Raw genomic sequence first — 22,748 nt, 5'->3', positions numbered from 1 at the left:
ACAGGATCTGTGGTGAGGTCACAGGTTATGGTAGCTCTTTAAAGTGGTCATGTGATTATAGTTCAAAACCTATTCTGAGAGCCACCTAGAGGAGTATTACCCCTCAATTTTCATTGCACATATAAATCATTTCTAATTCCAGGCCTTTTTCTTAGTGATGTGATTTTGCAGTTTTGGAAGGGGTCCGTGAAATAGCTTCTCTAAAAATTCTCCTCTTAATGCTGATGTTTCTCCCACTACATCCGTGGTAGTAGCAATCATCTAGAGAAAGTAGGCACAGCACACGGAATTCCTGACACCCAACACTCTTACCACAGCACAAAGAGTTTTGGCTCAACGTGGACACCACCAATCACCATTTACAAACATGTCATTTTTTGCCGGTTCTTTAAAGATTACAGAGGCTAGAGAAGACATCAACATTTGAGTAAGTCTGGATTAAAAAAAAAAACATGTAAACATGAGTTAATACAATGCTTATTAAGCATGTACTGTGTGTCCAGAAGTCTGTTACAGACCACTGTGCTGGAAACTTTACATGATGTGGGTGAATCCTCATAACACCCTGGGAAGTGGATGCTAAGTGTTCCATAATTTCTAGGATTTAGAAGAAGGGCCCAGCATTTCTATTTTTTCTTTCACTTTTTAAATTTATTTACCTTGAAAAGAAAATGTATGGAATAAAAGCTGTATAGACAGATGAAAGGGTTACAGAAAAAAGGATGAACTGTTCAGAGAGATTTTTAGGTATTTATATTGACTTTCTTGTGCCTTGTAGAGCAACTACTGGATATGCAAAAATAAAAAACAGGTTGCTAGGTGGGATGTCTCTATGGCTTCAGTGAAAAAGAAATTGTGGCCTACAAATAGATAACTATTTGCTCCCATTTATCTGCTTTTTTTTTGCAGGAAATTGGGAGTACCAGCTCAGGAGAGGCAGCAGGAGTCACCACTCAAATTTCTGATCTCCTTTAATTAGTTCTGTGAGAGGAGATTCTAGGGTGAAGCCAGACCTGGATGAGGCCTTAGAAGAGGGTGGACCTGTGGACGGCGGGGACAGAAAGTGGGCCCTATGCATATCATGTTATGCTGGTGGAGTATTTCCAGTTCTGTCTTTCCTAAGTCTGCGCAATAGAATTGACTCCTAGAGTTTGTGTAATTTTAATCTATTTTAGCCATTTCCCTGTCAGTTTTTATAACACAATAACAAGGAATTTAACCAAAACTCTTAGGGCTTTTTTAGGAAAATTATATGAGAAGCTAAAAAAATTATTTTTATTAATGTAAAAGAAATAGAAATAATCACAACAATAGCAATAATTCTTCTGTCCATGAATAGCCTTTCTGGTGATAATGTTAGAACTCACAGCAACAGCATACGGGAAGTGGAACAAATGCAGCCAAAGTCCCCTGTACACCTCCCTTCTCTCTTCTGACCTCAGAATGTTGAATTCAATCATTTAGCCATTTGCTCTGGAATGAAAGTATCTGGAGAGTAGAAACCATGAATGTTTCATCTGTTTTTCCAATGGTCATATGATATAGTTTAGATATTTGTTCCAAATCTCATATTGTATTTTAATCCCTAATGTTACAAGTGGGGCCTGGTGGGAGGTGTTTGAATCATGGGGATGGAGTCCTCATGGCTCTGTGCTGTTCTTGTCATGGTGAGTATTCATGAGATCCGGTGGTTTAAAAATGAGGCATATCCTTATCCCAACTTTCCTGTTCCCACTCCTACCATGTGAGATGCCTGCTCATCTTTCATCTTTCACCATGATTGTAAGCTTCTACATTGTTAATGTTGTTACAAAATTTCACTCAATTTTCTTATAAAATTAACTGACAAGATTTTATGTTATTATAAAATCATAAATAAAATAAATGAATATATTAGGACATCACATTATATTATGATATCATAATTTGTATGTATTGTGGCATCACAATATGTTATGACATCATAATTCACATGCATCATGATGTCACACTATATTATGACATAATTTGTATGTATTGTGACATCATAATATATTATGGCATAATTCATATGTATTGTGATATAATACATTATGACATCATAATTCATATGTATTATATTACAATATATTATGATTTCATAATTTTTATGTATTATTATGATAGCACAGTAACAAAATTTTGTTAGGTAATTTTATAAAATAACTGAGTTACACTTTGTAAGAACATTAACATATAAACTTTATAGAACCTGAGAATATTATCTGCTATTGTGTGCATGACTGCTTTATGATATTATGATAATATATCAATATTTGTTTATATATCAAACAAATTTTATGTGATATTATGGTATCAATATATAATGATATTATAAGTTCCATTTAAATAATATTTAAATTCAGACAATTATATTAGGCAGTGTCTGTGTGTCTACCACCCGATATTTTTCTGGGTTCCACTATTTGCACAGACAGCACAGCTGGGAAAACACAGACTCATCCAGCACAGTCTCTTCCCTGAATCTATCCCCTCCTCAGGGCATCAATTCATCAGTCAACCAAGTCAATTGAGAGTGGAGGCTGAGTTCTCTCAAACATAGAAGTTCTCATTCTTGCATCCTTTTCTCAGAAGGAAAGAAAACAAGAAGGCTTCTGAGGGGACACTTGCTGGGTCATGCACTAAGCCTTCTACAGTTTGATAGCTCTAACCAGCAGATACAGACTTCTCAGTAGGAAGGGGTGAGGCAGCTGTCCTGAGCCAGGAGCTCCACCATATCGTGTCCCATCCTGTTAAGGCAATTTTGAGAGGCTGCTCTGGAATATGTCTCGATGGTGGATGTAGGGAAACTTCACAGGCTTTGATGGGACTCAGGTGGTGTCTGTTGTGTGAAGATAGGAGCTGAATGCTCAGGATCTAGGCTGTTTTTCTTGTGGTCAGTTGGGTTACTTGTTTGGGACCAAGTCCATGTTTACTAAGGAGGCTGAATAAATTCTACAGAGGAAAGTGGAGCTCCCAGGATGACTGAGGAAGGGTGAGAAAAGGGGAAAGTTTCTCTCTCCACCTAGACTTTTTGCTACCTCAGGAATCAGGTGCTGATTAAGTTAGCATCTGCTCTAATTAGATAAATTCGAGTTGATTGTATTTGATCTAATTATTGTCTAATTAATTGTCTAATCTCTAATTAATTATTTGAGCCATTTTATTTGGTATTTACTTTTTCTTCATATTTTTATGTTATCATATATGTATCTATTTAATACAATCAACCATAATTTTAATTTGACATTTCCAAGCATTTGAAAAATTATAATATCTATGTACATGATTTTAACACTATGTGTAATTCTCTTCCTTTGCCAAATGTATGACACATTTCAATATAGGTATGTTTAATTCTGCATGTTGAAAAATAAACAGTATCATAAATACTTCCAGGTGGAATTGGGACAGAAATTAGAAAAATGATTCTCCTATTTTCTGATTCCTGTGCCCCTGGCTTTGTTTTTTGTTTGTTTGGGTTTTTTTTACACTATGACAAGACCCAGAAAATGTCCCTCTTTAACTGTGTCTAGGTCCCTAGTAAAACTACAGCAAGAAACTTTTCTTATTGAGGCCCTAATGAGTGTCAAGAAAAAGGAAACTGTTCAGTCAATAAGAGCATGCCAAGTCCAGCCAAGGACATGTAAAAGGCAGGTCCAGCAGAATAACACACAGTCTGAATCTGGATGTGTAAGAGAGAGCACCTTTCACTTGAGCTTAAAGAAGGGAAAGGGAAATGAATACCCTAATTCTCCACTGCTTCTCCATCCAATGCCCCACTGACCAGCCTTCTTTCCAACAGATCTCCTTTACAGAAAAGGGCTCAGATAAGAAGAGACAATTCAAAGAAAAAGCCAAGACCCCCTCCTCCCATTCCAGAAGCACATGAAAAGACAGGGTAATGCCTTGGGCTGTTCCTATGGAGGCTGGAAGGAGTGTTGGAATCAGGGGTACTGAGCTGTGTGTCTCTGGGTATGGTTTTATTTTGAAATTGGGGATGGAAGATGGCTTAGAGCCCTGGGGAGACTTTGAGAAATGTCTTCACTCATGACACTGACAGAAGAGCTTCACTTGAAAGACTGATCCACAAATATTTGTCACAGATAGACTATGAGACTCTGTGCCTGAGAGAGGTGAGTCACCTAAATTCCGTGTTGCACTAGGATCAGAGCCCAATCTAAATGAAGAGAAGAATTCTGAGAAAACTAAGCCCAAAGCTAGAAACAGCACTGCTAGATCAGGTAAAATTTGACTCTTTCAAGGTAAAAAGAGAAAGGGCTGCAACACAGTCTCCCCTGGCAAGGAAACTGGGAGCTCTTTGGCAGCCAGGGCCATATAGACCTGGATTCTGGAGAACAGAGGAGAGCTGGGTTTGATGGCTGCTTCAGCTCCTTTGTGTCCAGGATGAACTAAGGCTTCTAGGGGGTTTGGTTGGAGACACTTTCTCAAACTCTTATTTTATCAACAGAACCAGAGTTGAGCTCACATGAGGGAAACTCCAAGAAAAGGAAAATCGGTTCCAAGGACAGCTGCCAAGACAGAGCTGGTAGAATTTTGCCTTTTTTCCCCCAAAGTGAAAATAAGTAGTTGACTTTTATAGAGGGCTTGAGCAGCAAGGTGACTGAAAAAATTTTTTGAGATCCTGGCACTCAGAGAATATTTAGGGACTCAGAAGTTGTTAAATTTCACTTCATGTAAGTACTAATATGGTCAGGGTGGAGGGGAAGATTCAAATGTTCACCTGAAGGTGCATGGGAGGTTTTGGAAATGAGGGTCGGTGGGTACTGTGTTGACAAGTATCTCACTCACATGCTTCTTTTGCAGGGATCTGTCCAGGAGAGGAGCACAGCTTGATGTTGAAAAAGAAACTAAAGTCCTCCACTTTGCACAGCAATAAAATCAAGCAGACCTGTGATGCCCACCACAGAGGGCCTTTCATGGCTCACACTGGGTGCAGCAAGCAGCACAGGTCTCAGACCCTAGGAGTTCAATGGCTGTCATTTCAGAAAATTTTGGTGACCTTGCAAGCTGTGTCAAGGCCATTTATCAAGACCTATACTGGGTATCAGTGCAGCAGGTCCATTCTCCACTGACCTGGGAGCAGCTCACTCAGCTTGCCTGGCTCTGGGGTCCTCTGTGTGCTCAGGTGCAGACCTTCTATTTTATAGCCACCCAGGTAGGTTGTGTCTTCCCTGCTAAGAACTGGCTTGTTTCAGCCACACTGCCTGGCCCTGGGGATCCAGCCCTGGATAGAGAAGCCCACCCCTTGCCTGGGCAGGAGATAACTGAGCCTGTCAGTGGGTCAGATGAGGCTTGAGCTGGGTGCACCCTGACCCTATTCAGCAGAGATTGCAGGTCTTGGAATGAGAGCAAGAACCTGCTATAGGAAAGTAGCTTGAACAATATACTCAAAATGGTGAACGCTGCATTTCGCAGAGGGCTAAGATTATAAACAAATTTTATGTTTCTTGTTAGACATTTGATGTCTTTCGGATGTCTGGTGACAGTCATGCATTTCTATATAATCAGACAAATATTAGGATGTAATCATTCATATGCCTTTGCAAATTTTAAATTGTAGAAAAATAAATAAAAAGTTATATGTTTCTCTTTTAATTCAGAAAAAGTTGTAGCCTCTAACTTTCCCACGCTGAGCCCATGGAGGACTAATATCCACAAACCTTTAATTGTACTTCCTGTGGGAAAATGTTAATATATTTCTACAGTTTAATAAAATTATGGTGAAATCACTCCACAAAGTGTTTACCATTAATATTTTTCCATAAAATTCAAGTCAATATATCTTAAATATAATTGATCATCCTTATTTATTCTTTACCTGACTCATATTTGCCTCCTTTTAAATTTTCCATATTTAAACTTTCTTCTATTTTATACATTTCAGTTGATTGTACTGTATTGCAGGATATTAAATATAATATAAATATTGTCATTTATTTTATATATTGATAAATTTTATATTTTTTATTCTTGCATTTTACATTGAGATTATGAAAGCCTTCATCATCTAAATTTATTTTTTATTAAGTTCTTAATGTCCATATACATAATGATATAAACACTAATGTTTCTGAGAATATTCAATTTTAGATAATTTTGTATTTCATCCATAATTAATTTGTATTACTACCTGTGTGAGTTAGAAGACTGTTTATATTCACTTCTGCTTCATTTTCACCCTGACCTCTCCACATTCCACAGCTCTTGTTTAGTCAAAGAATAGCAATTTATCGTTTTAGTTAATGGGGCCAATTCAATAAAAATATACAGATGTACTTTTGAAATAATATGGGTTTTGCTCTAGACCAGTGCAATAAAACAAATACCGCAATAATGTAAGTTGCACAATTTTTCTTGCTTCCCAGAACATATAAAAGTTATGTTTACACTATACTGTAGAATAAGACTGAAATAGCCCATGTTTATATTAACAATATACATACCTTAATAAAAAATGTACTTTATTGCTAAAAAATGCTGACACAGGTATACACACACACAAAGATCACATGATGTTGGAAAAATAGTATTAATAGAGTCACTCAATGTAGGGTTGCCAAAACCCTTCAATTTGTAAGAAACCCAACATCTGTGAAGCACAATAAGGTGCTATAAGATAAGGTATGCCTGTGTCACAGTCAATTTTCATGAGTGATATACTTAGAAATCATACATAAAATATATTTACATATGTATAAAAGTAATTAACAAGATACAGAATGGGTGGGAGATAAAAATTACAACATGATTTATAAAGTAAATTAAAAAGGAGACCAAGCTTTGGAAACATTCCTGAGCAGACAGAATCAGTTAGACCTCCCCAGTGACATCATCTTGTTGATTTGCAAAGAAGCAAAACATAATGTGAGCTATTTTTTGTGAATGCCTGTATTAGAAAAACAACAACAACAGAATTTAAGCTTAAGTTATCAGAAATACCCAAGAAGCTTATAGTAATATACGTCTATAAGGTAAACCAAATAAGACAATTTTATACCTGCAGTGAATCAAATAATTTTAATATTTTGCTTGCACATTTCTTCAATACCTCTGACACTTTGCCACTAAAATGGTAAACCTCTTTTAGTCTGGTGTTCCACAATTCATTAGTTGCTTGTTACTCAAGAAAAAAAATGTTTTTTGGAACAGATTCTTGCTCTGTTGCCCGTGCTAGAGTGCATAGACAGAATCGAAGCTCTCTGCAGCCTTACATCCTGAGCTTAAGCCATCCTCCTGCCTTGGCCTCATGAGTAGCTGGAAATACAGGCATGCACCGCTGTACCCAGATAATTTCTTCTTCTGTTTTGTAGAGCCAGTGTCTAACTATGTTTCCCAGTCTGGCCTCAACCCCTCTCACTTTTGCTTGTCTAGTAGTCCTCTCACTTAGGCCTCTCAAAGTGCTGGAACCACATATATTCACCATCATTCCCTGTGAAGAAAACTTGTAAAATTTGTATTGTGCTACAGTTTACTTTTTAACAGGACAAAATAAAATGAACTAGCTATACATAAATCTAACAAGAACTTGTAAAGTGTATGACAAAGAACATAAAAAGTCTTTGAAATATAGGAAAGTCAGAATAAACAAATAGAAGATCACATCATGTTCTAAAGCAGAAAAACTCATTATTACTCAATCATCAATTTTTTAGGAGTAATTAATAAATTTAATTTTGTCCCAATATAGATACCATTTGGTAGTGGAAGCAGGCATTTTATTGGAGAACTCCTATAGATGAAAACACAAACAAGAACAGCAAAGAAAACTCTGAAAAAATAATTAGAGTGGCTGTCCCACCCTGGGAGACATGTTGATTTTTGAATATATGGATAGCTCAGTGGAACTATAAATTCAAAAATAAACCACAGTGCATAAGAAAGTGTCTTCATTTGTTCAGGTTGCTAAAACAAAATACATTAGACCGGGTCATGTATAAATAACAGAAATGCGTTGGTCACAGTTCTGGAGGCTGGAAAGTTCAAGATCAAAGCACCAGCAAATGTAGTGTCTGATGAGAGTCCCATTTCTCATAAATGATGCCTTGTTGCTGTGTCTTCAATGGCAGAAGGGACAAGGGTGCTCCCTTCAACCTCTATTACAGGGTACTAATTACATTCATGAGGATGAAGCCCTCCTGAGTTAGTCACTTCCAAAAAGGCTACATGTTTTAAAACTATCACATCAGGGATTAAATTTTTACAAATGAGTTTTTAGAAGGACACACAAATTTGCATCATAGTAGAAAGTTAATTGGCAATAAAAACTACACTTGGGTAGGCATCATTAATGCTTTGAGTTTAAGAATCTGATATTTCTATCATAAAGGTAAAATATAAAGTATTTATTAAAACTTGTAATTAAATAAAGGTCAAATGAAAGATAAATCTATATGGCGAAAAAAATCAAATTTTTACAAGATGAATTCTTACAGTTTGGATCAGGATTTTGGTGGTTTCTGGGGATGAATAAGACTTCAGGGTTTCCTCCTGTGACTTTTTTACTGAAGTTTCTGACACCCTTACTCAATTTCAAAGTGCAAAATAATCTTTTCCGTTTCTGTCTTTGAGAAATTCAAAATGAAATTGATCTCCATATGCTTGATCCTAAATCAATTGTTCACTCAGTGGTGCTCTGCCGAGGAAGGGCACTCAATCTCATGCGCCCAGAAGCCTCACCATTCATACATGATCAGAGGCTTTCCCAGGTCTGAGCTCCCCCCACACAGGCTCAGCCCTGAGCATCTGACTCTAAAGGTGGCTAATGAATATGTTCTCTAGTACTCTAATTTACAGGGATTTTATTTTCTCTTAATGATCACTTCCAAAGCTCTAGGGTCTTTCATGACTCCACCTCCCACACATAGATAGCCTGGGAGATTTGGACAGAAGCTTCAATCCTCACTCTAAGCTCTGCCATGTTCCATCAACTAACTCCTCTAGAAGTACAATGTTCTAATCACTCTTGAGACACCACATGTCAGGGCATCTTTCTGTGACAAAAATTGAATAAAAGTGAGAAGAAAAACAGACCAGAATTTCTGCTGAGGGTTGCATCTAAGGGTCTACTTGCCAGATTTATATCTCTATTTTACACAAATATTGACAATATAATTTCATCTCTAGGTAAAAAACTGAAGAAAGAATCCCAGCTCACAGAAGAAGGAGAAAATGGAATTAATGCTCTATAGAATCCACCTTACCTCAGCTGTCTGAGGTGTCACAGGAGTGCTGTCTCCTCAGCAAAAAGCAATTGTTCTCAATCTTCAGAAACAACTGTGGCTTCAGACAGTTGGACACTGAGAGTGCAGGATGCTCACTGGGATTCCATGCCTACATCACAAAAGGATGAAATTCCTTAGAGAAACTGAACCCACCCATCCTGTTCTACCATTTGGTCTAACTAATACTACTACTCATTCTGGCCCAACAGGGCTCCCCAACTCTTCTCTGGGCCACACTAGGGATCATTCAGAAAGACAAAAAGATATTAACTTCCCTCCATTTCTGTAGTTCCTGGGTCTAATTTGCTCACTTTTAGCTTTTGGGTTTTTGTCTTTCCTCTACATCCACAGAATTTATGTGTGCTATTCCAGTACCTATAATTTTAAGTAGTCATTTTTTCTATTCTAGTCACCCATACTGTCTTCTACTATTTTTTTTTCTAGTAGAGGCAGATGATATGGACACAAGAACTAGGTAAATGTTCACCATAACTAAGTTGAAAACCACAACCCCACTTTGGGCTGGACTGCCATTCAGAGAATGTACAAACAAGATTTGCCTGGAGTTGCAGCTTAGGAAAAGAAAGACACATCCTGTCCAGGAAAGGTCAGTGAGAAGTCTCAAATTTTGAAAATGGATGCCTATAGAACTCAATGATGTTCTCTTCATCTTGGAGTCAGTCAAGAAGAGATTTTTGGGTGCTGGGGGTCAGTCACATTCAATCAACAAATTATGTAGCCAACATGTGTGAACCTAAAGGAAAAAAGGAAGTAAAATCAAACAGTTTGGCCATGTTGACAGATTTAGTGATAAAAGCTACAATGTGATTTAAATGCAATTGGTCTCAAAAGCCTAAAATATTACATGAATGAGCTTCAAGGGACACATGTTTTGGCTGGAGTCAGCTGATTATTATCCTAAAAGTGTAAATAGTGGTGAGACATGACCAACACTTCAGGAAGTGGGTCAAAGGCCAATGCAGTTATTATGCCAGGAATGGTCTGGGGCCTTCTAAACCATGAGACAAATAGGTCAACTTTCACCAAGAAGCAAAAATCTGGCGTGCAGTGATGACCGCTACATTACACAAAGATTCAGGCTTGCTTTTTGGCTTAACTGTGGTTAGCATTTTCAGAGGACCAACCCTTACCGTGGACTCCTAAATGAATGACCTTACAGATCAGCAGCTGAAATTCTGCCTAATTTGAATCTGAAAAAGGATGTCCTTAGTCTAATAGCCTTTAATTTCAATGTGGAAGACCAAACAGTTAGAACATGTGCAATGACCCAAAACCCTGAGCTCTTACCATTAAATGGAGCAGCCACCCCTGCTTCAGGTTCTGTGTGGCTGGCAATGAGGGATACCCACAGTAGCCTAGTGAACACCATAAGGTGGCAGCTTCCTTGACTTGTCAGTGAGTTAGGGCTAGGCATTTAAAAAATATTCAGTGAACTGAAGACCTACCTCCTAACGCAGTGCTTAGCAGATAGTAACTATCCAGGAAATGTCTGTTAAATAAAAGTAATTCTGGGATGAAAAGGGTAAAGGAAGAGTTCAAAATTGGTGATCCTGAATGAGGGTCAGGGAACCTTGGCATAGAAAGCAAGGCAGCTGCTCATTGAGAATCTTATGGCAAACAATTTGTAAAATCCAGTTAGAGGACAGCAGAAATCGTTTGCCAAAAAAAACTTGAAAGCTCTAACAGACTGTGTAGAAATATATGTTTTAGTTGGGTTAGCTTGTATGTTTAACTTTGTTATTATTTGTTTGTTTCTCCAGAAAATAAAGCACTTAAAATTCAGACAGGTGGAGAGCCAGATGTGGCTGAAAGTGTGGATCTAGAAGAGCTGATTCAGTGTGCAACTGGTAAAATGGAGCTTTATGTAAGAACTGACCCTTCTGAGCAAGTCGAGGGAAAATTGTAAATGAACTAATTGCTGCCTCCACACAAAAAAGCCAGATGAAGAAGAAAAGGTTGAGTGAACTGGGGTCACGCAAGCTGATGACAACTTAATGTCACAGGAGATGTTTGTTGGGATTGTGGGGAACCAGTTCAAGTGGAGTGGGAAAGGTAGTTTTGGCACATTTCTTTTCTGACCACAGGGATGTAAGTAGATAGCAAAATACTGGATTTTGCACATGCTGCCATAAGAATCACTGTTGCCATTGTAGTTTGCTGTAATATCTGTATTTTATATTTGATTATTTGGGCTTGAGTGAAAGGTAGATTTATTTCCATTTGCAGATGTTGCACATAAAACACTCCCCTTTATAAGAAAGATCATAAACACATATAAAATAGAAAATATTTGGAGATTGCTTATCTGAAAGTCTTGCTTTCTTATACACATGGTTCTCTCATATTAAGCCTGGTAGTAACTTTTTAGTGTAATTACCTTTAGCACTTCAAAGACGAGGAAGAAAGGAAGGGAATGCAAGACTAGTGCATAAAAATGCAATAGGTGTCATATGTATAGCGTTCTTCTTAGAGTTGCCTTTTCATCCCAATTACAGTGAGTCTGACTTCTATGCTGTATTTGCATAATACTTGTCTTAAAATAAAAGCTTTTGTGATTGGGAATGTATCTGCCTAATTAGACTTATTATTGAGACTGTCAATGAGATGCATTTTTCTGTTGAGCTATGCAGTCATCAAAACAGCGATAGACAGCACAGGAGGTTTGAAGCAGAAATGAAATGTGTTATTCAGAGCCAATGTTGTAAATAGAGTATTTTCACTATTGCTGAATGTGAATGATTAAAAACAACGTATTTTTCAGGCCAAGCAGTGGCTCACACTTGTAATCGCAGCACTTTGGGATGCTGAGGCAGGAGGATCACTTTAGCCCAGGAGTTTGAGACTAGCTTGGGCAACATAGTGAGATCCTGTCTCTACTAAAAATAAATTTAAAAAAAAATAGCTGGGTGTGGTGGTGCATGCATGTAGTTCCAGCTACTCAGGAGGCTGAGGCTGGAGGATCCTTTAGCCCAGGAGATTGAGGCTGCAGTGAGGTGTGATTGCACCACCACATTCCAGCCTGGGCGACAGAGCGAGACCCTGTCTCAAAAGAAAGTATTTTTCTCTTACCATTACAGTATTCTGATTATAATACTGACACAGTCAAAATGATTAACTGTACAACCTGTATCTGCTGTGTGTTCTTGGTATCATATTGTAAAACACAGCTTTTAAAAATATTCGTATTTTAAAAACTGTGTGTGACATTAATATGCCTAATTATTAAGATTATAGTGATGAAATAACAAAATTGAATCCTGTTATATCTTTTCAAACCCACGATGGCCCATAGTGTCGGTGTCGCATATGTGATCCATTGAAGAACACATGGTATTTTGGTATCTGTTTTTATGCTTTAGAAAGAGTACTACATTTTTTCCCATGAAGTGTGGTTATATTTGTTTCTTAAATTTGAGTGAAAAATAATTCTTATTTTTTGGATGCTACTAAATGTAGGATTTGTGTTAAATTTATTATTTGATCATTGAAAGGTATTTTTACTTTTTAAAAACCTTATCGCAAAGAGGTTTAAAAAGTAATGTTCATTTCTGCATCAGTTTCAGCCAAATGTTGATATTAAAACCTTCTATTCTTTTTTAAAATTTTTGCCTCTAGATGTGATGCCTTAAGATAAATACCACTTATTCAACTTAAAAAAAATCACTTTTTTCTTTTTGAGATGGAGTCTTGCTCTGTCACCCAGGCTGGAGTGCAGTAGTGCTACCTCAGCTCACTGCAACCTCCGCCTCCTGAGTTCAAGCAATTTTCCTGCCTCAGCCTCCTGAGTAGCTGGGGTTACAGGTTCATTCCACCATGCTCAGCTAATTATTTTTGTATTTATTTTAATTTTATTTTATTTTAGTTTGTTTTTGAGATGGAGCTTTGCTTTGTCACCCACGCTGGAGTGCAGTGGCATGATCTCGGCTCATTGCAACCTGAGTCTCCTGGGTTCAAAAGTGATTCCATGCCTCAGCCTCCCAAGTAGCTGGGATTACAGGCACCTGCCACCATGCCTGGCTAATTTTTGTATTTTTAGTAGAGACGGGGTTTCACCATTTTGGCCAGGTTGGTCTCAAACTCCTGACCTCAAGTGATCCACCCACCTCGGCCTCCCAAAGTGCTGGGATTACAGGCGTGTTACTGACCTCAAGTGGGTCCACCCACCTCAGCCTCCCAAATCACATTGGTTTTTCAATTGAATTTCTACTTTATCTTGGTTTAGGTTTTGTAGATAAGTTAGTAACATTAATACCTTCCTTGCTCCTTTTTATAACATAGAGTTTTTCAGATTTCATTTCTATTTTAGTTTAAATCTAAGCTTATATTAATTTTTACTCACATAATTCGTTATAATGAGTAGGCCTACTTTGTTCTTATTTAAGTTATATGCAGTACATTTTGCCTCAATTATGGAGAGTTAAATATCTCCAGTGGTATAGCATAGGGAATTTAGGGAGTGCCCTGGAGGGGTATGGATTTGATATTTGAGATTAAAACACTGATGTGGAAAAAGGAGAGACTTCTGTGTTGACTAATTGTGTGTCCTGTCCTTATGGTCCACACTTAGTGTGACCTTGAATTTACGGCAGGTAGCAAAATTCTATACCTTGATCTGAGTATTTTATTTCAGCTTCTTTAGATGTATTTCTCTTCCTCAGTTTCTTGTTGTATTATTGCACCATAGATACTAACATGAATATATTTTTAAAAACTGCCCAGAGATCATTTGATCTCAAGTGTATATACTTCACTTTTGTGGAGTTATAGAAGGATGGTGAAATAACCATTTTCTGGATTTTGCTTTTCAGAGGGAGATTGAAGAAAGTTCAATAAAACACTGATGAGCTCATAAGAACCGTGTCATTCATGTTTCTTTGTAATTCAGTTTGCTGTTTTTACTCTTATTCCTTTCTGGGAAGTACATTCCACAGGCTTCTATGGAAATTAAGTTGAAATAAATTTTGATAATTGGGCTTTGATGCAAAATTTATGCATAGCATTTAATTTTATAACATTTTGTTTTATTCTGTGATTAAATATATATGTATATGTTTTAAAGTCTTATATGTGTTGAAGTGAACATTCTCCTCTTTTTCCTCACTATTTAATAGAAAAATATACATTTTTTAAAAACAACAAAACAGGCATAATGTAACAACACTCTGAAAATTGCTGTTGCTATTTTCCCTTAATACATTGCAGAAAAATATATCTGTACATACAAATCCACCTTATTCTTCTGATAGTTGTGTTACAGTACATTGCCAGAATTCCTTCAGTTATAAGTGATAGAAACTCAACTGAGAAAGGCTGTATGAGAGTTGGTTCCTGGAACTAAACATCTAAGGATAAGAGCTTGATTATATTTCTTACTTTTATAAGGTTTCTTGACAGTATGAGTTCTCTTTTCTTTCTTTTCTGTTTTTCTTTTTTCTTTTTTTTCTGAGATGGAGTCTCTCTCTGTTTCCCAGGCTGGAATGCAATGGCGTGATCTTGGCTCACTGCAACTGCCGCCTCCCAGTTTCAAGCAATTCTCCTGCCTCAGCTTCCTGAGTAGCTGGGACTACAGGTGCATGCTACCATGCCTGGCTAATTCTTGTATTTTTTTAGTAGAGACAGGCTTTTGCCATGTTGGCCAGGCTGCTCTCAAACTCCTAACCTTAGATGATCCACTTACCTTGGCCTCCCAAAGTCCTGGGATTACAGGTGTGAGTCACCACACCCCACCAGTATGAGTTCTTCCATGTAGTTAAAGGGAACAAGTAAGAGTGAATACTTTACCACATTTCTTACACACATAGGGTGTCTAGCCAGTGTGAATACTTTAATGTCTTCTAAGAGAACATGGAAAAACAAATCTTTCCTATATTCCTACATTCATAGAGTTTCTCTCCAGTATGAGTTGTTTCATGGTTATGCAGGTGACTGGAATGGGTGAAGCCCTTACCACATTTCTTATATTTGTATGGCTTCACACCAGTATGAATTATTTTATGGTAATGGAGGGAGCTGAAGTATCTGAAGGTTTTATCTCATTAATTACATTCATAGAGTTTCTCCCTAGTGTGAGTTTAATTATGATTATGAAGGTGTCTGGAATGAGCAAAGCCTTAACACATTCCTTATATTGATAGGGTTTTGCTATAGTTCACAGTTATAAAGGGAACTGAAATATCTGAAAGCTTTACCACATTTCTTACATTTATAGAATTTTTCTCCAGTGTGAATCTTTTCATGTATTTTAAGAGACAGAGGAAAAAATGGATCTTTTCCTACATTCCCTATATTCACAGTCTTTTGCTACTGTGAATTCTTTCATGTATTTGACAGGACCTGGAAAAACTGAAGGCTTTCCACATTGATTTCATGTATAGGGTTTCTCTCAGTGTGAGTTCTCTCACGGATTTGCAATGAATTGGGAAAATCAAAGGCTTTCCCACATACTGTACATTTATAATATCAGCTTCCAGTGTGTGTTACCATGTGTCCTTGGACACTGGTGAGAAAAGAAGGCTTTTCCACATTGTTTACATGTGTATGTCTTCTCTCTGCATTCGTCACACTCTGATTTTTGTCCAGAATTAGGTATGATATGCCTCCAAAGGGAAGAATGGCAGGTGAAGGTGTTTCTACACACACTGCTTTTACATGGCTTTGAGGCAGGAAATTAAAAAGAAGAAAACAAAATAAGAAAATAAAAAGACAAAAAAATAAGAAAGAAAAATAAAAGAGAAATATAAAAATAAAAAGAGAAATAAAAAGAGAAAAACAAGCTTAAAAAAAAAAAACAAGCTTCTGTATTAGGTTGACTCATCCTAAAAGCAGTAACAGGCAAACTCCAGACCCAGGCAAAGTCTCAATAACATTATCTAAGAAGCCAGGGCTCCAAGAAATGTGCTCTGGAGAGTCTCCCAGCACTCCCTCAATATAAGGAGAAGAAAAACAAATTGTTTTTATTTTCCTTTCCCCTATAGTATGAGAAAATTTATGAGTTTATAGATTCCTGTTTTCTGTAACTACTAACTCCAAGTATTCTGTTTTTCATCTAAGCAGCACAGTGAAGGTCATAAGACATGCCTGAGCAGGCCTGGATTGCAGCCATCTAGGCACTATAGCAAAGGTTATGAGATAAGCTCGTGCAAGGGACTTGAGCAAACCTAGATAACAGCCATCTAGGCCGCATAGCAAGAGTCACATGTAATTCTGAGTTATGAACCTGTCACAGCTTGATTAACTGCCTTTGTTCTGCTTCTGTACACTCGCTTTTGCTCCACTACACTTCACGCCACTGTAAGCTTGCTTCAAACTAGCCAACCCTCTTTTAGAAGTGTGTATAAAATTCAAGTCCTGTCTTTGTTCTAGGCCCAATCCCTTGATATTAATCCCCTAGGTCTGAGTGCACTCAAAAAAGTCCTCCTATTCTACCTATTGATCTCTCCAATCTCCTGATTCTCACAACAGCTTTACTCCAGTAGGAATTTTCTTGTTCACATTAAAATTTGGAATGTGGCTGAACATTTCTCCATGCTGACTACCTTCTTTACTTTCACACAGTCTTGCTACCATATGACTTCTTTGATTTCTCCAAGAATTTTTGCACTGATCCTTAGTGGTCTGGTTTTCTCATTTGTTTCCTATAGAAGCTATGTTTCTAAAAGTTTCCCACATCACATTCCCTATAGAGACCCTTTTGGGAAGGATCCAGCAAAGCCCACCCCTCCAGGGTGAAGTTACAGCCACATCCTCAAAGGCCACTAGTCAATTTCCCAGCTTCTGCAGTATCTGAATGGTCTCCCAACAGATCTCCTAGTACCTACAGGTCACAGGATGATGGAAGCCCCAGAGGAGCCTCTGGGAGTCTTTTGGAACAGAGGAGACCAATAAGTGAATAGGGGCCTAATCTGCTTTCTATCTGCATGGATTTGCCTATTCTTGATATAGCATATAACAGGAATTATGCAATATGTGCCCCTCTGTGCCTGACTTCTTTCAGTTAGCATGATATATTGGAGGTTCTTCCAAGTTGTAGCAATCTACATTGATTCCATAGCCAGGCATGAGTACTTTCTTTTTATGGCCTAGTACTATTCCACTTATGTACATACAACAATTTATTTATTCCTCTATTTATCCATTGATAGATATTTGGGTTGTTCCCATCTTTTCACTGTTATGGAAAATGCTGCTTTGGGGAGTATAATTTTAAAGTTTTCTGCCTTTCCAACTGACAAAGATTAAAAATATTTACATTTTAAATTGCTTTGAATGTTATAAGATTTATTATTTGTACCAGTCACCAGTAAATATGTTCATGGATACTCAGATTCCAGTAGGAATTTTCTTGTTCAGATTAAGATTTGGAATCTGGCTGAACAAGATTGTGGACAAGAGCAGCCATTTTGATGATGGCCATCAACCAGTGAATCTAAATATGTGCTGGGAACTTTTTGTCTGATCCTGTGTTAAATGCTGTAGATGGTGGGACTTCCAAAATAAGCATAAAAAAGAGTTGTTTATTACTTTACCCCACCCATTGCCCCAGCTCCAGAACCATTTATTCTGCAGAACTGCATGGGGTACAAGAAATATGAGTTTCTTTTTAAGCTATTTTTTATGAACCTCTTGATTTTTAAACATCTTTTATGAGGCAAATGATCCTTTAATGCATTATCACAGTGGCTGAAATCCCACAAAATTTCTTAGCCTCAAATTTGCTAGCCTGCTCCAGAACCATTTATTCTCCAGAATTACATGGGGTACAAGAAATCTGAGTTTGACTTGTTTTTAAGCTATTGATTATGAACCTCTTGATTTTAAACATATCTTATGAGGCAAATGATCCTCTCATGCATTATTACAGTGGTTGCAATCCCACAAAATTTCTTAGCCTCAAATTTGCTACACAGAGTAGCCTTTAGCCATTATCACATTTGCGGATTTCTGGGCAGCCATATTTCCAATGTTTACTTTCCATGCGTTAATGGAAGTTGTAAGCTGCTTCTTAAAAATTTATTTTAGGCTGGCTGTGGTGGCTCCTGCCTGTAATCCCAGCACTTTTGGAGGCTGAGGTGGGAAGATCGCTTGGGGCTAGGAGTTTGAGACCAGCTAGAGCAACATAGCAAGACCTCATCTCTAAAAAATTTTAGAAATTAGGAAGGCATGGTGGCACACATCTGTGGTTCCAGCTACTCAGAACGTAGAAGTAGGAAGATTGCTTGAAACCAGGAGTTAAAGGCTGCAGTGAACTATGATTGCACCACTGTACTCCAGCCCGGGTGACAAAGTGAGGCCCTGTCTCTTAAAAAAAAAAATCGCAGGCTGGGCATGGTGGCTCACACCTGTAATCCCAGCACTTTGGGAGGCTGAGGCAGAAGAATCACTTGAATCCAGGAGGTGGAGGTTATGGTGAGCTGAGATTGTGCTATTGCACTCCACCCCGGGAAACAAGAGTGACACTCCATCTAAAAAAATAAATAAATAAAAGCAATTAGGATCACATTTAAAATCTTATTATGTGGTGGTTTTCTTTCCTCTCCTCTCCTCCTTTCCCCTCCCCTCCCCTCTCTTCTCTTCTTTTCTATTCTCTTTTTTTTGAGACATAGTCTTGCTCTGTCACCCAGGCTGGAGTGCAGTGGAGCAATCTCGGCTCACTGCAACCTCCGCATTCTGGGTTCAGGTGATTCTCCTGCCTCAGATCCTGAGTAGCTGGAACTACATGTGCATACTACCACACCCAGCTATTTTGTTTTTTTTTTTCGTATTTTTAGTAGGGACGGGGTTTCACCATGTTAGCCAGGATGGTCTCAATCTCCTGACCTCGTGACCCCCTGCCTCGGCCTCCCAAAGTGTTAGGATTACAGATGTGAACCACCGCGCCTGGCCTGGTTTTCTTTTACATAAGCCTCTTCCTTTGCTGAAACCATAAGATCTTCCTCACAGTGGAGAAATCCGAAAGCTCCCAGCAGCCAGCAATGAATGAAAGCTGGGGGCAGGGCTGCCAGCAGGGCGGGGCCTAGTGAGCCACTTGCCTAGGCTCCCACATCACAATGGAGGCGGGAGTGCGTGGAAGGGACTCTGGGCCTGATTGGTTCCTGAGAACCAGGAGGGAGCTCTGGCGGTTGGCAGGGCAACCTCCTTCAGTTGGTGGGAAGCAGTGGAAGGAGGAGGAGCTCCCTCTGTGCAGTCTTCCTCGCAATTACAGCTTGTTGCATCTAGACCCATTCTAAATAAACCAAGCAGGTTCCCAAGGGACCCATGCAGACAAGTCAGCTCAGGGAAGGCGTCTGAGGCGAGGTGCAGGCTGCTAGTGGGGTGCAGCCCCATTGCCAGGGACTGGCCCTGCCAGTGTACCTTTGCTGGGAAGAGGTGGAAGTGCTGAGCTCTGCAGACTTGGAAGCAAGGGAAGGCCCAAGCTGCTGGACAGGAGCCGAGCTACCCCATGGGGAACACGCTGAGCTGTTGCTTGTGCACCAACGCCAGCCCCAAGCGGGGCCAGCGCAGGAGGTCTGGAGAGCTGTCCTGCAGCAATGACATCTATGAGGCAGCATCAAGCAAAGGTGCAGGCCAAGGCAGAGAAGAGCGGAGCCGCCACAGATGGAACATGCTGCTCCCTAATGCCAGCCCCAAGCAAAGACAGCACAGGGTGCGGTGGGCAGAACCGACTTGCAGCTACAACATCACGGAGGTGGAGGTGGCAGTAGCGCCACACCCCACTGCTGTAGAGCCTGCTCCGTCGGATTTCGGAGCCCAAAAGGGCCATGACCTGCAGCATATCAGCGACCAGGGGATGCCCAAAGGTAAGGAGGCGGCTGATACTGTGCCCTCAGGCACGCCTCTGGCCGTCACTGACCCAAGGTCCCGGCTAGAGGCATCCACAGCCTTGGGCTCCTCCCTGCTGCCCCCAGCCCAGGGACCGGACCAGGCAGGAGGACTGGCCTTGCTTCGTGCCTGCCCACCCTCCCCCCGACCCCCAATTCTTTTTCCTTGCAGCATCTGGTGGTTTCTCTCCTCCTCCCTACCCCAGTGCCCAGTTCTGGCCCCTTTCTCATCTCCAGAGGCTGGCCAAAAACTAAGTTTTCAAAATAGAAAATGTACACTACAGATTTCATTCCTATAGAGGAAGTGTCTCACAGCTCTTCTGTTTAAACTTTGATTGGCCTCTTAATTTATTTAAACGTTAGAATAATTAAGCTTCATGATGAATGTGCCTTTGTAACTGGAAAGAACTGTACTCTTGGAATATTCAAAAATTGTGAAAGAATGAACAAAGATAGTATGTGAATGAGTTGTACCTTTATACATAAAGCATGCAAGTACTTGTGAAAGTTTTTCCTTGTTTGGTGGTTTAAGGTAAGGCCCTGAGTGGTTTTACACACTAGGTAGTAGATGGGTAGTGTTGGATGAGAGCCCAAAATAGACTCTTTATATCATTCCTTAGGATTTATAACACATTTTCATGTATGTCTTATATATCACCTTGTCTCTACAAAAAAAAAAAATGGTTAAAACTTAGCCAGCTATGGGGGCTTGCACCTACAGTGTCAGCTGCAAGAGGATCACTTGAGCCCAGGAGTTTGAGGCTTCAGTGAGCTGTGCTGGCTCCATGGCACCATTGCACCACTCCAGCTCAGACAACAGAGTGAGACCTTGTCTCTTTACAAAATTGTTTTTTGCCTAAAACAGCTCTTTGTTTTTACACATTTGATATATGGAGCCAGTGTCTGACACTAATTGACCACAGCATCACTTGCTGCTTGAGACTTTCCCTGAAATGAGCTTCTAATAGCAGCATAGAGGAGGGTGGGTATATTTGATAAGTAGAGGGAGGAAGGCATGTGTATGATTCATCTACAAGTTGCATCAGTTTAGGTGCAAGTTTTAAAAAGAAGTCCCAGAAACAGCCTGGTTTTATTCCACATACGTGGAGAACTTCTGTGGTTTTTGCATTCTCCAGTAGAATTGGGACATTGTGGCCTTTGTTTTCTTTACATTTATTGCTAAAAACTTTTCTCAAGACTATTAAAAGTGATTAAAATGGATGTGTAGCTTTAAAAAGAATCTTTTCTACTCACCTAAACTATTACATTTTTCTTTCTTCTTCCTCTACAGATTTTGCTTCTGACCTTCCAAGGGAAAGCACACTCTTCCTGAGAAAATATCAAATGAGTGGTAAGACAATATTGTTTCTTCCTCCAAGCAAAAAACTACAAACTTTCTGTTTTGTGTATTACAGAACATATTTGAGGAACTCAGATATTAGTTAAAAATGTTTCAACTTTTCATATATTTACTTGTCTAATTTTGATGTGTGACATAATTTCCTTTAGTTGTCACTGTTCATGGAAACATGCAGACTTTGTGTTTACACAATTGGTGACATTTTTATCAATGCAATTAATTGGCCACATGATTTAATGTAGTAGTCATGGATTTATGCCTTTTTCTTCATACATCTTTGCCATTTTTTGCTTGCTCCAAAGAGTACATTTTAATGATGAGTGATAGGATTTAGGCTACAGCTTAGATTTCACTTGAACAAATCAAAAGAATCCGTTGTTCTAGATTGGATCTGTGATTTTGGCCTCCTTTTTACACAGTGCTCTAACCACATGAGCCTATCACATCCATGTTCATGCTACTCAGAACTTATTCATTCGAATGTAATGGAAATGAAAACATGGCCTGTGCTGTTTTCCAGGTTAGCCTTAGTGTGTGAAACTAGTGTAAAGTTTCCACATCCTGCTTGTTTTAGGATGAGAATTAGAACTGTAGGAGTTTTCTGTACTCCTGCTTATTTTTTGTAACATTCTGCTAAATCTTACTTTATTTTCAAAAAAAGCCATACACCATGTTTTTCAGTTATTTTCACCAGCAAGAATACAAGAAGTGGGGGTTCTATAATAACATCTGAAGTAATGCAGCACAGTAAAAAATGGGTTTCTCCCCTGCGTTTTCCTAGTTTGTGTGGACTTTCCCTGTCTTGAGCTGGTAACTTCTGGTTAGGATTGTTGTATTTCTCAGTTTCTTCCAGAGCCATGGGCTTCTCACACACAGAGTGCATGGAAGTAGAAGAAAACCTACCCCATGCCCCTGTCTCTTCAGCAGTGAGAAATGTGTGTCAGTGAGACCAGTTCAACTTCAAAGGAGGAGGCATTGTGGAGAACAAAGTGTGGCCCAAGTCCCCCTTGTAGCTTTTATTCTTTGGACCTGTATTAGAAAAAAATGATTTTGTGTGCTGAGGATACCATGTTCAATTAGGTTGGACACTCATTTTAACATTTGAGTTCAAGAGAGGCTACTTTTCAGTTGTGTAAAGACCCATTAATTTTTTTGGTAACATATTAGTAGATGACTGATAAGTCATTTGGGATGCTTGCAGGGATTCTAGTGCATCTGGAGATTGGCTCCTGGCCAGAAACTGGTTCTTAGAGCTGTCAGCTATTAGATCCTGGTAATGAAAGTAAG

The 22,748-nt window shown here is 39.0% G+C and overlaps 2 pseudogenes; both read left to right on the top strand.

The window, feature by feature from the left end:
- Window positions 1-3,600: 3,600 nt before the first annotated feature.
- Window positions 3,601-5,338, top strand: LOC129015132 (protein FRG2-like-1; annotated as a pseudogene).
- A 14,084-nt stretch (window positions 5,339-19,422) lies between these two features.
- Window positions 19,423-22,748, top strand: part of LOC129015803 (cyclin-Y-like protein 1B) — a 30,125-nt pseudogene continuing 26,799 nt past the window's right edge.

The sequence above is a fragment of the Pongo pygmaeus genome, chromosome 18 (genome assembly GCF_028885625.2).
Source record: "Pongo pygmaeus isolate AG05252 chromosome 18, NHGRI_mPonPyg2-v2.0_pri, whole genome shotgun sequence".
NCBI lineage: Eukaryota > Metazoa > Chordata > Mammalia > Primates > Hominidae > Pongo > Pongo pygmaeus.
This window is presented reverse-complemented; position numbering and strand designations above follow the sequence as displayed.